We start from the raw sequence: 18,618 nt of genomic DNA, 5'->3' as shown, positions 1-18,618 counted from the left end.
CTCTGCAACACTGAAGGTTAGTTGTTCATTCATCAAGGAGTTAAGACCTCTGCAGACAGAAAGATTGCCGAACCGTCGTGGAACAACACACATATGTCACATTTCTTGTCGATGTCTCATTACACATACGTATAGGACTTCTCATTTATCATGCCCTTTTGCGCAGCGGACGCCATGTTACGTATAGAAGAAGTATGACAAGTATTACAGTATTCTGGAGATGCGGATATATAATTTATTTAGAACGTCTCGGATTTAGTTTTTAGAAATACTATGGCGTGCTCCTGAGCTAATTCTACAGGGTTGTTTCCGATCTCTGATAACGAATTTGAATGTCATCATGTGAGTCAGGAGTCACACAACAGTCGAACTGTGGCGCGAGGTGACAGAACAGTAGTGAGTGATGTCATAGAGTGCACAGCGACTCACAGCAGAAATTCCCAAGAAAATCGAGCCTTTTTGGGAGGGGTACATAACAACCCTTTTCGATGCAAAGTACAGTTAAGTGAAAATAAAAGAAGCCTGTAATAAACGAGGTTTCGCAGAGGTGTGAAGAATTTGAACAAGGGAGACAAGGGATGAAAATTTCTACGTTTGTTAAGCCGAAGCCAGTTTGTTTGAGAGGATGGGTAATGTGATCAGCACGACGGACATCGCAGACGAAGCGTGGAGAAGAATTATGAACACGTTGAGGTTCTAGTTGATATTCTGGTCGGTCAGTAGAAAATCATAATTATCAAAATGAAGTATAGCCTCCTGAGTTCTGAGACATTTTTTGTTTTATTTTTAAAGTTTAATATAATTCTGCACTTCAAAAAAAAAAAAGTCACTGACATGAGGAAAAATGCTGAAAAAATTGTGCAGCTTAAAGTTAAGGCACAAATTCATGTATATTATACTATACTTCGTGTCTCTGCACATACATCTTATACCATACTCGTGTATGAAGTATGATATAGTATGCTATACTTTCAGAACTCGAGAGAATAGAAAATTAGCAACACTATAGCCAGTTTTCCCCCATCATTCTCATCAGAAAAAATTGGCAACACTTATAACCAGTTTCTCCCCCCATCATTCTCATCAGAAAAAATTGGCAACACTTATAACCAGTTTTTCCCCCATCATTCTCATCAGAAAAAATTGGCAACACTTATAACCAGTTTTCCCCCCATCATTCTCATCAGCAAAAATTGACTACACTTATAACCAGTTCCCCCCCCTCATCATTCTCATCAGAAAATATTAGCAACACTTATAACCAGTTTTACCCCATCATTCTCAACAGAAAAATTGGCAACATTTATAACCAGATTTCCCCCATCATTCTCATCAGAAAAAATTGATTACACTTATAACCAGTTCCCCCCATCATTCTCATCAGAAAATATTAGCAACACTTATAACCAGTTTTCCCCCATCATTCTCAACAGAAAAATTGACATTTATAACCAGTTTTTCCCCCATCATTCTCATCAGAAAAAAGCTGGCAACACTTATAACCAGTTTTCCCCATCATTCTCAACAGAAAAATTGGCAACACTTATAACCAGTTTTCCCCCCCATCATTCTGAAGAGAAAAAATTGGCGACACTTATAACCAGTTTTCCCATCATTCTCATCAGAAAAAAAAACTGGCAACACTTATAACCAAATTTTCTCCCCATTATTCTCATCAGAAAAAATTGGCAACATTTATAACAAGTTTTTTCCCCATCATTTTGCCCTAATGCGGCGAACTAAACTTTTCAAACCATGCTACATTGTCGTGCTACTGACAATCGCACTGTAAAGTGAACATAAGTAGTTGTGTGTTCTGTAGCAGACTGAAATCATATGGACACAAATAAAGAATAAGAAGTGTGCGATAATGATACAAATAATAAAGACAGGGAAGGCATCGTCAGGGTTACAAATAGAATTTCAACCTTGAGTGGAAGTAAACCCGGGGCTCTGAATGTGAGACGATGCTTAATGCACTATAAATACTTGTGGAGAGTTACGATCTCTTAACAGCTCTGAGGTATCACCAGTTCCTAGTCAGACACGACTTATTGCTATAATAATTATATGATGTGGGCTTGCCGGGGTCAGAGGTTGTATCTCTGCAGTTGATCCGTCAATTACTCTTCCAACATTACTCTGTAATGTGGCGCGATACAGGCGCCACTGCGTACAGGAGTGGTATAAGGCGGATTTGGATATTTAGCATTCCGTTACCAAGGTCGACGCGGTAAATAGAGCAATCAAGGGGACCACGTAAACTTGAACTGAAGATCGACACGTTCCTTGTTTATTGCCCGACTTTGCAAGATTCATATCTGAAGGAAAAACTAGTGTTTGATGTTTTTGCCTCGGTACGTTCAGAAATCCAGACTTAGGCCTATATTCTGACTTAATTTCTGACAGATATAAGAAAGCATCCGAGAGCAATTGAGTCAGAAGTCGTCATCCTCGACATCGTCATAATTGTCACCATCATAATCTTCTTTCTTTCTTCTTCTTCTTCTTCTTCTTCAACATATCTCAAGAATTGGAATAGATTCACTATTTCATTCTCCAGAGGAGACTCTCACAAACAGGAGGCATTTTTTGGTCGTGCGGTGAGCATGGAATAATATAACCGCTTGAGATAATGCATGTAATATAAAACGAGATGTCCAGTACATATTCGGTCCATAAGAAAGGAATAAATTGCACGTAGACACTGTGAATGCTGTTTCTATGCCAGAGACTTACCGTTTCCTGTCATAACCGACAATTTAATGATACCAAATTTTAGGGTATGAGAAGTAAGCTAGAATAAATTTGGCTTATAGGCGTAAGGTGCTCACTAGAAACGAACAAAAGTAACTGCCGCTCTCGCTCGCTATGTTCGTTGCATTTGTCTTTCGAGTCTCGTTCATCCGTCTCGAAATAGCATTTGGTCGGCGTAGAAAGAATTCGTAACTTTGAATAACATACATCATTGAAATAAATAACATTATAAATGTTCAAATGAATCAGAAAGACAAAACAGAACAGTATCGTAGTTATCAAAATGTTCTGGTTCTATTATATATTACTTATGATTATACAAATAAAAAAGAAACAATTCTCAAATAAATTTGCATTTCTAAGACACATAAAACATAACGTTAATATCTTTTTACTTGAGATTGCACACTTGACCTCAAACATACGAAAATAAAATTCCTAGTCTTTTAATAAGGGGCTACTAATTAAATAAAGACTGGGGAACGGATTATTATACACAGAAAGGTAGAGATGATGTTTCAAATAGGCTACTTGATTGTTTAGCCTATACATATAATATATAACAGTTGCCAAAGTAAATGAAGGTTCAGTCAGGTATAAACTGTGGCGATTCAAGGCTGCTTGACGTTCGGGACTTCGGGAGTGATCAATCTCGACGTCTCGAAACACTCACAAGCACTCTTTATGTCAACGACGCGACGTATACAACATTGTCGTGCGGGTTTTCGGTTTTGCGGGCGCTGTTAATCTTGCTTTCTCGATCGTTGTTCATCTCTAATTCTCACCTATTTTTATAAATAAATAAATATACCCACACAATAATTTAAAACGTTAAAACTCTCTTTTTTGACAAAAATACAATTAATAATTATTGTGATAAACAGTCTATTAATTTTATAAATTGCATAACATACTTACAAAATATCCATATTCAATTATGTGATAATCTATTGTTTCCTCCTATCTGAATTTCCAAACTACGCTTTTTAATATTAATAATAATAATAATAATAATAATAATAATAATAATAATAATGGTTTATTTTAACTTGCAGAGTTAAGGCCATCCGGCCTTCTCTTCCATTCAACCAGTATGACACAAATTACTACATTGCTATGAACATAACATAATTAATACAATACAATTACGTTTTCAACTGCGTATAATTGCAAACAATATTTTTAAAATGGTTATGTTACAGCTTGAACTTTCATAACATTGTTTTCAACTTCTTGAGTATAAAATGAATAAAATGTTACGAAAATTTCTACGTCTACTTACCAACAGCAATGAGCTATGTCACACTATTCTGACATCATTTGTTTATCAACCGATAATTCTGATGAAGTAAGAGTAATTCCATTCTTACACTTGACTGATATATGGTATATATTTAATAAAGAAGCAAAGAAAGGGTAATCTTTAATAATACAATTATTTCACTCTGAATCATGTTCAGAGTCCTTATAAATATACTGTAAATAGGCCGAAGAAAAAAGTGTAAATATCACAATAATATCGAACCGAGGGGATAAAATAATGTTTCAATCAATTACAGGGATCCTGCGAAACCTTTGTCACTTGCTTTTTTTTTAACTATAATAATTTGTTATTTTCTTCATAATCTTCAGAATTGTAGATACTGCAAGAAATGGGGGAAATGAGAGGAGAGGGGAGAAGTGGGAAGAGACACATTAAAAGGTACGAAAATGCGTCCTTGCAAGGGAGTTTGGGTCTGAGAAAAATTTAATATGTAGCTCCAATCCTGTTGGCCACTTGTCTCATTTCCGAGTTTCATTGTTCCACTGGAGGAACTCTAAGAGAATTTTGTATGTGTAGAACCCCGACTTTTTAGTTTCCATGGTAGAAGTTGACTGCGCGATCCGCTTTGTCGGTCCCTGTAACGGATTTCCGTTGCATTTTTCGTTGCATATCTTAAAGATATACCTTATGGCTGTCGCATAACTATGTACACCATTAAGCGAAATAACCCCTGTTGTAATCTACGTAATTCCAACATATTTCTTTTTCGTACACTTTGTTCTTTTCTGTTACTGAAAAAATGTTTACAGTCGTGCCTATATACATTATCTTACACCAGGCGTTGCCCGGGTTTTTCTTTTAGCTTCTGACTTAAGGAGATTTCGAATTACTGTCTTTACTAAGCTTTCCTCGTCCCATAAAGATGAATCTTTACATAGCGTTACTTACATGAATTAATGATCTTAGCCAAAACGCCTGCTAAGATTAACACAATTTAAAATAGGCCTAGCTGAATATCAGGCACCGAAAAGAAATGATGTCATCATATGCCTTACTGCTTTTATTTTTAATTAATTTTGTCTTGTAGTTCAGCTAAACAAACACATCCCCACGGTCCCTTCATGTCCGTTTAGCATAGACGCAATGTTCTACATTGATCTAAAACTGTGCTGACACAAATTTAATGTAATTTCCTGTCTATGTGTGCTTTCGCTTGACGTTTAAAGACAGTTGACGATAAATAGGGAATTCTCTTGTTCCCAGTCTGAACCCCTTGCTGTATCATGGTGAGTTAAAATTTACCTTTTTTCAGTCGTATCAAAGAATCAATATGTAAATAAAAATAAAGGTTATTCTATAATAGGATTGGAGAATTTTGTAACCCTTTTCCGCTTTACTCGGTTTCTTAAATATGACTTGAAAAATGACGTCTTACAAATACTTATATAATACTGTATATTAATTATGTCATTTTATTTTATGTACAGAATACAGTATAATCTCGCAATAAATCATTTTTGGACCTGAAGAATAATATTTTGAGAGAAGTGTATTTTAAAAATTAACAGATGATAAATTCAGAAAGTAAATCGTGGCCGATCTGAACACACATAAACGTTCGAGATCTTCCTCTGTTTGGAGGATGCGTGTTCGAAACTTTGTTCTGAGTATATATCGTGAATGATGGTATATCTTCTTGTAAAAGAGCCAGGTATAACAGGAATGTAATATTTCTTTCCCATTCCGCTTGCCACATGCTCAACATTCGTGAAAATAACACTCCCGAAAACTTGGGTACATGAGGGAAGTTGTCTTTAATTCAGTCTGGCCAGTGAATTCGAAAGACACATGACGCTGTTCTCTGCTCACCGGGAGGAACAGGGATGTACATCTTTCAAATCTGAAATAATTCATTGACTGTTTCGTGATCATGTTGTGTTCTAACCTTTGTGTACACTTTACAAAGTTATTCTTCACATATTGTATATTTACTCAGGGTGCAAGTAACAGATAATCTATGGTGTTATGACTAACGTTCTTGTAGTTCGTCCACAATATCTTCGCAATGGACGTAAACACAACAGTGCGATATGCTTCGCCTCTCAAAGACTTCAAGAATTAGAGACGAGTGATGTAACAGAGCCAGCAATTAGAAATGTCTGTTTTATGGCATTTATGTTTATATTTACTAAGAGTTTAAATTATATGTAAATTAAAGAATGACGGGGATGAGTAGCAACTGATGTCATGCAATGTTCGAACATGAGAGAGGTAACCAAGATGTACAAAATTAGTCTTATTCCACATTGAAAACTAATAGTATGATAAGTACTAAAATACTTAAGCGGTTGAAACACGAATGGGTAGTTGTGGAGGACAGCGAATATTTTCATAACAAAGCTATACAAACGAGACAGAACGCTTTCTACGAAGCGAACATCGATGAATATCGAACTTCATCATACTCGACAGACTTGAACCGAACATAGCGTCTGTAATGCACGACGCTAGTAGCAACCTTGTCGAAGACCCTTTGTTACTTCAAAGGCATCCAATAATAAATTATAGCCCTATAGAGTTCTGGCCATACTATTTTCATAGAACTCTGAGAACAATAAAATATATAAATTTTGTGGTATTCTAGTAAGCTCATTTATTCCCATAGTTTTTTGTGTGAGGACGGTGTCGTACGCCGTTTTCAAATCAATGAACGTGAAATGGACTTATCTCTCACGAACAAATAATTTTTCTAATAACAGTCGTAGACAAAACACATTTGTCAATTATTTCAAAGGCATATTAGGTCCGATAAGTATGGATATTACAAAATGAATATATGTAGATTTATTTATTACCGTAAAATTACTTATCAATTAACCATAAACCATTCAAGCCATTAAATTATGACATAAAATGAATGTATTACGGCATTACAAGAGATGAACGTTTTCGCCATAAAGTGGCATCATCAGGTCTCGTAACGGCAAAAACACGTAATGAACACTTTCCAAATCTGGTAAATTTAACATCTATCCTTAATATATGTATATAAATAGACAAAAATTAAGTAATAAACAGTAAAATGTTGTAAAATATGACTTGTATGGTTATTATAATATATTTCGTACATAACATCAGAGTTTTAAAAAATAACCCAGACTATAATATAAAATATGATAACATTGAAAGTGACAGATTATGTACAATTATTTAAAAGTATAGTACACAGTGATGTAATTATCTTATGTTTTGCATTACATTAATTTTTATCTATTTATATACATATATTAAGGATAGTGTATTAAATTTACCAGATTTTGAAAGTTTTCATTACGTGTTTCCGCCGTTACGAGACCTGATGATGCCATTTTTATGGCGAAAACGTTCGTCTCTTAATGCAGTAATACATTCCATTGTATGTCATAATTTAACGGCTTGAATGGTCTATGATTAATTGATAAGTAATTTGGCTGTAATAAATAAATCTACATATATATTCATTTTGTAACATTGTTAATAAGACAATCACAAGAAAAGATGCGTAGCTCAGTCGGCTGAGGCGCTTGCCTGCCTATCCAAAGTTGCACTCAGGCATGGGTTCGATTCCCGCTTGGGCTGGTTACACGGTTGGTTTTTTCGAGGTTTTTCCCAGGCGTAAGGTGAATGTCAGGTAATCTATTGCGAATCCTCGACCTCATTTCTCCAAATATCATCTCGCTATCACCAATCCCATCGACGCTAAATAACAAAGTAATTGATACAGCGTCGTTAAATAACCAACTAAATAAAAAAAAAGAAAGAAAGAAAGAAAAGAAGCACGAAAGCTCAATCCTTGGGGACAACAAATCGCTAAGTAGTCCTACGGGGAAATGCAGCTAGAACCACTGGATTTGCAGCTGCACATGCTACCATTTGAGATACAGCGAAGTAATACGTATAGTCCGGCTCAGCTTACTTGATACCCTAAGGGTGAAACCTAACAATTTTTACCCCATTACTACATATGCTAGTGGATTTTGGTGATTTGCTAGTTTGCAGGTTGAATTTCCTTTTGCCAGCTTCGTTTCGAATTTCGATACTGACAAATACTACAAATGGTAGAGATTTTGTAACTGTTAATGTTCGCAGCTGAAACAGACTGGAGTTCTATGAAATTAAAATTGTACCAGATTTCTGAGCCTGTTACTTGAAGCTACTAATAATTAATTAATATCAGTATTAATATTAATACATAATAGTTATTTGTGTTGCGTTGTGCTTACAATTCAAATCTATAGTCAGGTAACTAAATAACTAGTAACTAGTAAATAAATATAACATACTTGGGTGTGATAATGCAGGTGGTAATCGATAGAAATACTATTTCACATTTTAATGAATTTCTTTCGTGTTTAGATTTTTATTGCAGTAATGTGAAAAAGAGGAAAAAGCATGACAGCGACCTTACCAAGTCAGCGTAAAGCGTGCTGCGAGAGTGGGGATAACTTCCCTGTTGACGTTCTGTTCTTTCAGATTTAACCGAAAGAAGATTTCATTTTTCATTTCATTTATTATATTCCATATATCTTACATTAGCAATGAAGCTTTAAGATGTGGAACAAGTCAAAATTTTACAATATTACAATTACAATTTTTACAAATTTTTACATTTTTACAAAATTTTACAATTTTTACAGTTTTACAATTTTGTCATTTTCTACAATTTATAATGAAGAAGGAATAAAATTATGCTCACGGAGACAGCAATTATAACTAGAATAGCAAAATTATTAGGAGTAAATATTCTTAAGCATACATTTCATGGTTATATTCGGTTTTCGGAGTTAATACTAATAATTTCATGTGGTCAAATAAAATACATTTTTGGGTTAGGTCTCGTGAATCAATTTTTTAGTCAAACCAATGAATTTCATATTGCCAGACAAAATACCTAACATGTTGATCTCTGTCTCGTATAGTTTGCTTACGAAAATATGCTACAAATTATTGAATTACTTCGAATATCCTTCCAACATAATGGTAAAGTACGGTAAGTAAATAAGTCATTCATTATGTAGGATCGTGATTTTACTTCATATGGTGATATCTGGTAACAGTTGGCAATACTGATAAGAGGGCAATATTTGTTGCTTAGGAACTGTTCTTATGTGACCCTCACTATACCTTATATGTTATTTTATAATAGTAATATACGTTACAAGAGCGGTATGTTGAGGTTTTCATGGTCGAGGAAAAGATTGAAAAAGCGAAACGTAGTTGAGCTTTTTTAATTTCCGAGAACATGAAAACAAACATACCGCTCGTGTATCGTACATTATTTTGTGCGAAGATCGTTTATTACATACCTGAAAGACGAATTTCTAATTAGTTGCAATGAAATCTCCATGTTGGTTTCTGTTTAATGACGGCAACTTCGGAAAACCAAAAATCTTTCTTCAACATTGTTGCTATAAAATGTTTTCTGTGTTTACTATACTCCAGCAGGCCGTGATATACGTCTGTCTTTTTTTCCCCCAAGTCTATAAATGCGAACTTAAAACAAACGGTAAGATTATGTAATGATTTATTTTTCATTTTAATATTTTAACAATATTATTTATATAACATATTGCAGTAATAACATCCGCATCTGGAATCTTGTTGATTTTTTCACGGCTTCCTTAATGTTACTTCTATCAGGAATGCAATAAGTTCCGTGGAGTAGTAGACTTTACTTAATTTTTGCAAATATTTAAAAACAATAATTAACATTGCAATTTAGGTGAAATTGCAGTGGTAAGTTTCCAATTTATAATTATTACTATGTTAAACGTCTCTAAAAATAATATGTTAAAAGCCTAAAGCAGTAAGATGAATGTCGCGCTTAAGCGGTAAGAAGAGGGAAATTGTTATGTGTGTTACATTGGGAATACTGAATGTGGTATTTCACACTTACCGCGTATTGGTTCTGTGCGGAAAACAAGCAAATACGCACGATCTCGCACAAAAATTATAGCCTAACGACGGTTTATGTACGTCGTGCAAGAGTAAGAGAAGAAAGTTCTGCAAGAGATCTTGGGGAGTCGGTATAAACATTACTGTACGTATTATATTATCGAAGGTTAAATCATGTAATATCCCGTGCGGTTAGTTGGCCATCCCTGGTCTATATAATTTCATGTTCCCAGAATCATATTAGAAAGGGTCCATATAAATAGGAAAAAACCCTATCAGAAAAGTGTGTACGAGCCATATGGCCCCTCAGAGGAGAGGAGCGGTGCGGCGGCCCGGTCGTGGCGCCAGCGGCAGTAAACACGGCTCCCTGGCAGAGACACAAATACAGCGCACTCGTTCGTGTTCTTGGACGTGTTTTTGATTTCATATTTCCACTGTTTGCGTTAACGATTCGAAAGAGAGGTAAACCGAATGGCAAGCTGTTACGTATGCACTCTCGCCTCGACTGGCTCCGGATTCGGGAAACACACCTGAGTGGTAGAGCGGTACAAGTCAAAGAACGCAGTAAGTAGGCTGTACGTTAAGCCGCATTCACACTTTTCAAGTAACTTGAATTAGTGTCACATGATTTCAAATAACCTGAAGTCAAGTTGCGGTTTCAGACAATATTAAAGTTATTTTGTTTTCAATTAAGATAAAATGGCAAATAGGGATTTCTGTAGTAGCAAGCCTCCTTACCAGGTAATTGATAAAGATATTGAAGAAATGGAAGAAGCGTTGTTCAGTATTGGTTAGGAATTGATTATGAAATTGATAAAGATATTGAAGAAATGGAAGAAGCTTTGTTCAGTGTTGATCAGGAATTGATTATGAAATTGATAAGGATATTGAAGAAATGGAAGAAGCATTGTTCAGTATTGGTTAGGAATTGATTATGAAATTGATAAAGATATTGAAGAAATGGAAGAAGCTTTGTTCAGTGTTGATCAGGAATTGATTATGAAATTGATAAGGATATTGAAGAAATGGAAGAAGCATTGTTCAGTATTGGTTAGGAATTGATTATGAAATTGATAAAGATATTGAAGAAATGGAAGAATCGTTGTTCAGTATTGGTTAGGAATTGATTAGGAAATACATAAAGATATTGAAGAAATGAAAGAAGCGTTGTTCAGTATTGGTTATGAATAATTCATAACCAATTATTGATTAGGAAATTGATAAAGTTATTGAAGAAATGGAAGAAGTGTCGTTCAATATTGGTTAGAAATTGATTAGGAAATTCATAAAGATATTGAAGAAATGGAAGAATCGTTGTTCAGTATTGGTTAGGAATTGATTAGGAAATACATAAAGATATTGAAGAAATGAAAGAAGCGTTGTTCAGTATTGGTTATGAATAATTCATAACCAATTATTGATTAGGAAATTGATAAAGTTATTGAAGAAATGGAAGAAGTGTCGTTCAATATTGGTTAGAAATTGATTAGGAAATTCATAAAGATATTGAAGAAATGGAAGAATCGTTGTTCAGTATTGGTTAGGAATTGATTAGGAAATACATAAAGATATTGAAGAAATGAAAGAAGCGTTGTTCAGTATTGGTTATGAATAATTCATAACCAATTATTGATTAGGAAATTGATAAAGTTATTGAAGAAATGGAAGAAGTGTCGTTCAATATTGGTTAGAAATTGATTAGGAAATTCATAAAGATATTGAAGAAATGGAAGAAGCGTTGTTCAGTATTGGTTAGGAATTGATTAGGAAATTCATAAAAATATTGAAGAAATGGAAGAAGCGTCGTTCAATATAGTTTAGGAATTGATTAAGAAATTCATAAAGATATTGAAGAAATGGAAAAAGCGTTGTTCAGTATTGATTAGGAAATTGATAAAGATATTTAAGAAATGGAAGAAGCGTTGTTCAGTATTGGTTGGGAATTGATTAGGAAATTGATAAAGATATTGAAGAAATGGAAGAAGTAATGTTCAGTGTTGCTTAGGAAATTGATAAAGATATTGAAGAAATGGAAGAAGTGTTGTCCAGTATTGGATAGGAATTGATTAGGAAATTGATAAAGTTATTGAAGAAATGGAAGAAGCGTTGTTCAATATTGATTAGGAATTGATTATGACATTGATAAAGATATTGAAGAAATGGAAAAAGCGTTATTCAGTACTGGTTAGGAATTGATTGGAAAATTGATAAAGATATTGAAGAAATGGAAGAAGCGTTGTTCAGTATTGGTTAGGAATTGATTAATAAGAGAAATACATTACCATTGACCATTACAAATAGAATAAGTGAAATCACTATATTGGCATCGACATTGCTGGAATAACTTTGTTTTTTATTTATTTATGTATTTATTTATTTATTTATTTATTTATTTATTTATTTATTCATTTATTTATTTATTTATTTATTTATTTTAGGGTATAGGACCTTCTTTTACACTCTACCAGGTCTCAAAGCACACAAGCAGTGAAATTTAACAAAAAGTGAAAGAACAAAATACTAATATATTACAGAAAATAATATCATAACAAGAGTTGACACTGTATACTGTGTTGGAAAGAGTAGGTGAAGAAAGAATGATGCTGAAACTGATCAGGAGGAGGAAAAGAAATTGGTTGAATCATTGGCCGAGAAGAAACTGCCTACTGAAGGATGCACTGGAAGGAATGGTGAACGGGAAAAGAGTTCGGGGCAGAAGAAGATATCAGATGATAGGCGAAATTAAAATATATAGATGATATGAGGAGACGAAGTGGAACACAGAAAATAGGAAAGATTTGAGACAACTGGGTTTGCAGTGAAAGACCGGCTTTTGGGCAGAACAATGAATGAATGAATGAATGAATGGAGTGAATATTGAAATATTACGATGTCTGACTTTTTAAGATACATAATTTGTGCTTCCGCTATTTAATCGCAGTAATTCTTTATTCGCGTATTTTGATTTTCATAATTTACCGAAGTCCTAATACTGCAGTCACCACGGTATCGACCTACTGTACGTTACAAGTTATAACATATGCCACTGTTGCAGTGCGGCGAGTCGGTGTGTCGCAACAAAGGGAACTGGCAGTATTTATAATGATCCTTTCCTCCCCGTGCATAATACGAGGTAGCAACATAATCGCCTGGCGTCTGAGAAACTGACCGGGCAGGCGGGGCGCCGGCCATTGTGGTCCATCCACTCGCATAATGCCGAATGCGATATTACAAGGCCGTGAACATCATCCCGATGCAACGCGCAAAAACACGGTCCACTGTCACAACGTAACGGATATAGGCTCACAACTTCTTCACTCTCATCCATTTCACTCTGCCAGGACACAAAGCGATAACCTAAAAATCCATTTCGAGATTGTAACGTTTACGATTATAGCGTCCCTGATATCGAAAACAAGGAGTGGACGGGAGAACGAGGAGGAACGGAGGTACAGTAAAATCTTTGAATTAATACCCTAACGGCAGATTTTGTGTTGAATATATCTTTTTTGCGCGCATAAACACTTGTAATGTTAAGCGATGTTGCCACATTTTCGTTGTAAAGATCATCCCTAGTTACAATTATTATTTTTATACCGACATCAATACATTGATTTCTACCACCACCATTTAGAGCATAAATTTTAAGCTAGAAGATGAGTTTTAATTAAAATTTAAATTAAATTTTTTTGTTGGCTTCAGTCAACTCGAGATATGACAGTGTTGTTATATATTCCACGTGGAGTGGATATGGACGCGTCAATTAAAAATGCTAAAGCAACAGACAACACAACATATTGTTCTCGCCAAGCTTAGACGACCTCACTCACACCACTCTGCTGACTGGTGCCTTACCCAAAACGTAATAAATCATACGGTGCATGCCTGTTAGTTATGCAGCGTTGTCACATTATAACTCTGAATTAACTCAGCCGCTGGGCTGAGGCAAGTACGGTGTTTTTTTTTTTTTTAACAGAGAAGTTAGTAGTTATCTCTTGCAGCAAGATAAGCTGACCTCTCTACTCGGGCTGAGGCCGTCTATGTTTGGCAACGCTGTTATAAAGCAATTCAGTTATCGGACGCGGCCAACTGCCTAACATAAACATGAAGATCATGTTGATGTGACTTCTTTGACTTCTTTCCTCTGAGCTGGGGTCGTCTAAGTTTGGCGAGTACAATACGTATTTAATCCTTGTGCCCACCAGGTCAAACGTAATAGATTCCCGTTGTATGGCGGAGACCCCCACCACCGCCTCTTTAACTTTTTCTAGCTTGTTCATATGTGCATCGTAGAATGTAATCTTAGAGATTTCAATATAAATTTAGAACATTCTTTTGAATGGTGTATAAATTGTTTGGAAATTTTCTTAACATTGAGTGAGGTTCTCTTGTCAGATGCTAGATAGCTGTAGCAGTTGTTCTCTTGTCAGTTGCTAGATAGCCATAGCAGTTGAAAAAGCGTCGTAAAGCAACAAATTAAAAAATACTCACTGTTAATTTGTCAAATTATTACTTCGAACTCTTATTTGGAGTCTAGAATTGCAGTTGAACTCAGGGGTGTGCTGGCAATAATTTAACAAAGGGTTCGCAAAAAAAAAGTAAATAAATAAAGTGGAGAAGACAGTAGAGACATACGGAGCAGGGGAAGGGAAAAACAATGACTACTTTGTAGTAGTAATAGTAGTAATAATAATAATAATAATAATAATAATAATAATAATAATAATAATAATAATAATAATAATCAAAACTTTAACATTTTGAATAGGTACATGAGTTCAGCTCAGCTGCGGGATCCCCTCTAGTGTCATTAGCGAAGCGACAGATAATTTCTCAAGCAGGATAGCACAAAATAAATTACACTGCATCCCATTCTTTCATAAGTTTGCCGATAATTTTAATAGTCATTAAAGTGGACAAGTGGGAGACTGTAAGCTTACTGCTTTCACAAGTGGTTATGCCATTCATTACACTGAAGCTCCTTTTATCATCCGCGCTGCTAATGGTGTTATAATTCGCATTTCTTTTGGTTTTGGCTATGGAAAAGCGGGGTAGTTCTTTCCTATTAAATCATCCTTCACAAAATCTGGAAAGTCATAATAATATTAATTATAGAAAGTATTCAACAAATAGAACAAAACCACAAAATTTCTACATTTTCAATTGATCGCTCTGGCAGAATGTAGAATAAGAGATGATTAAACTAGAAAAGTGTGTTTATTTTATTAATTTTCCTTCGCGAGCTACTTCAACATACTCGGAGCAAAATAAAAAATATTTAAAGAACAAAGGGCTCGTGAGAACCCTTGCAAACCCCCTCCAGCATACTTCTGGGTGAATCGAAATAAATAAGCTGTCTTACAGAAGCTGTCAATTTCCAGCATGCAAGAGAACGTACTTATACCACAGTCTAGTTACAGTGATCGTCAGCACTCGCTGAAATGTGCAATGGGTACGTGGTGCCGTCCCGTGTGCACTGTCGTGCAACAGGGAGAGATAGCATACCCGCTAGCAGCTACGAGAGCACTATAGTGCACTGCGTTTTCCGCGGGTAAGAGAGGCTAGCCCCAGCGTTCTCTGTGCTGACGACCCCTGCCCCCTAGTACATACAGTCACGAAGCTTGAGGTGATTTTCTGCATTTCTCGCGATACAATACTCCAAGCGGTTAGCAACTGACAGTACTAGGAACAATAGACTGTGCGATAGTAGCGGTCCTAGTGGCTAACAACTAAGTTCAACTGTCATTGGATGTATATTCCCTACGTATTGAGCTTCGTGACTATGTACTAGACTGTTCTTATACTATGTTCTGAAAAGAGAAATTCTAATGGAATTTTCCAGAAGAACTTACCGTTATTCGTGCAATGAAAGATTCTTCAGAGCGTGTGATGGTTATGTAGAATATTCCTTGGGATGTTGCGGGACAAATGACCAAATTCTTGATGAACCCGTTGACACTACGAGTGAATATCAATGTTGTTATGCTGCTGCAGAAGAATAGGTTCTGATATTTAAGAGTAGTACAGAAGTGTGTCCTCCAGTGGACTACATGTCCATAGTAAGTGTTCAACATTGCAAAGCTGCTCTAGAAATGACTTTGCAGACAGTTGAGATGTTATTTTCATTATAATAAATATTCCAGGAATCTCTGTATATTAATTAAAACAGTGGGTTACCGTATTGCGGAGTACATACCGACATACTTCACAAGTAACTGAAACAGTTATGCACCCGAGAATTGTTACGTTCTTTCCACTGACCTAATTAAATGTATGTTACGCAAACTCTCTCAAACCGTACTGTCTTATGGTACAAGAATTTATGATGTGCATAGTTACGAAAATTAGTTACTTGTAAATTTGTGATGCTGCCAGTCCAGAACAGTTAACATGATTATTTAATACCTCAGAATATGATCAATGAACACGGAAATTGGCTACCGGCGTAGCTCAGGCAATAGCGCGTTTGCGTTTGTCAACGCTCGGACATAGGTTCGATTCCCTCTTAGGCTGATTACATGGTTGGGTTTTATCTTAAAACTACTTCCTCCTCACTAATTGTGGGAGGTAACTTGAGATTTGAACGTAACAAAAAAATGCAAACCTCTCTCGCCCTTGTCCTCTTGTCTTTCCCTTTCTCTTTTTATTCACCTTTTCCTTCTTGCATATCCCTTTAATTCATTCATGGCGACCATGGGATACGTCCTCCTCTTCCATGTCTTAATGTTGCACGAGAGCGAATGCTGTAGTGTGGGGTGGAGCGCCGTCTTGTTGGAAAAATAATTTCAGCTTGTGCTTAAGTAGGCCTATCATACAACTGTGAAAACAAAAATTGTTGTAGCATGTTCGTCTGCAGGAGCGCCATTTTGTCATGATGCGGCCCTGGTGCCATCGTGACATTCATTTTTGTATTGTATTTGATTAGTGAAGAACTATTTTCAGAACATGGAAGGGGTAACAGTATGAGGAAAAATAAAATGTATAAGACTTTTTCTTCATTGTACTTTTAACACTTTTGTATCACTGATTAGCTTTACAGCTTCTTTACTGTGTTAACTTTTTAGGAAATTAACTGGCTGACTAGTTTCGAAGTGTTTGGACAATGAAGGATAACCGTAACATAAACACAAAAGTTTGCGGCCAGGTTATCAAATGGGATCAATTACAATTATTCACATAAACACTGACATTAACATTGCCGTTAGACGTTAACATGAAAGTATCCGAACTCCAAACTTTCATGCTTATGCTTACGTGATTTGCAAAAAGTACACAATCGTGTAGCGCTGAAGTATACGACAGAATATGAGGAAATGGCGTTTCCATGGTTACCAAGTATCTTTGCGGTTATGTTTATGTCCCCAACATGAATAAAGGCTCATTCACAATGAAAAATAAACATAACGTAAGCGTTAACTTAAGAATGTAAACGTTACGGTAAAATCAAGAAATCATACCATCATTCACGATGGGAACATAAACATAACAGCAAACATACTTGGTAACCATGGAAACATAACAACGACGCCATTTCCTCATATTCTGTCGTATACTCAGCGCTCCACGATTGTGTTCTGTTTGCAAATCACGTAAGCATAAGCATGAAAGTTTGGAGTTTGCAAACTTTCATGTTAACGTCTTACGGTAATGTTTATGTCAATGCTTATGTGAATCATTGTGAATGATCCCATTTGATAGCCTGGGTGCAAACGTTTGTGTTTATGTTACGGTTATGTTTAATTTTCATTGTGAATGGGCCTTAATGTGATATTACCGCAACGATCACATTCTTAAGTTAACGCTTACGTTATGTTTAATTTTCATTGTGAATAAGCCTTTACTGATATGATGATGTTAGCAGAAGGGGAAATGATACTAAGGGATATGCTTACTGGAGTTAAATGACAGCTGTGAGCAGTATGGAATGCAGATAAATGCAAACAAGACGAAGACCATAGTTATAGGGAGGAAAAATAAAGAAGGTAAACGTGCGATTTCGAAATGAGGCAGTACAACACATGGACAGCTTCAAATATTTGAGGTGTAGTCTACTATAAACAGTAACATGAGCTAGTCAAGAGGACGGCCTTGACAAGGGAAGTTTTTAATAGAGAAAGGAGCATCTTCTGCGGACCTCTGAAAAGGAATTAAGGAAGAGTCTGGTGAAGTGCTTTGTGTGAAATGTGGAATTATATACGGGGAAGAACCATGGCCATTACGACGAAATGTCCACACCTGTGGAGTAACGGTCAGCGCGTCTGGCTGCGAAACCAGGTGGCCCGGGTTCGATTCCCGGTCGGAGCAAGTTTTTTTCCGGGGGTTTCCCTCAACCCAATACGAGCAAATGCTGGGTAACTTTCGGTGCTGGACCCCGGACTCATTTCACCGGCATGATCACCTTCATATCATTTAGACGCTAAATAACCTAGATGTTGATACAGCGTCGTAAAATAACCCAATAAAAAACGACGAAATGAAGAGAAACGAATAGAAGCATTTGAAATGTAGATATGAAGAAGAATGAAGCATGTGAAATGGATATGTGGAATAAGAAATGAAGCTGTGTTGGAAAGAGTGAGTGAAGAAAGAATAATGCTGAAACTGACCAGGAAGAGAAAAAGCTGGGTCACTGGCTGAGAAGTAACTGCCTACTGAAGAATATA

The 18,618-nt window shown here is 35.8% G+C and overlaps 1 protein-coding gene across 1 annotated transcript in view; it reads right to left on the bottom strand.

Moving 5' to 3' along the window:
• The window catches only part of LOC138713270 (noggin-3-like), a 309,958-nt gene that overhangs the window by 39,566 nt on the left and 251,774 nt on the right, over window positions 1-18,618 (bottom strand). The window lies entirely within an intron of this gene.

Source organism: Periplaneta americana, chromosome 14 (genome assembly GCF_040183065.1).
Source record: "Periplaneta americana isolate PAMFEO1 chromosome 14, P.americana_PAMFEO1_priV1, whole genome shotgun sequence".
In the NCBI taxonomy this organism is placed as follows: Eukaryota; Metazoa; Arthropoda; class Insecta; order Blattodea; family Blattidae; genus Periplaneta; species Periplaneta americana.
Note: the sequence above shows the minus strand (reverse complement) of the source record. Positions and strands in the feature narration are given on the sequence as shown.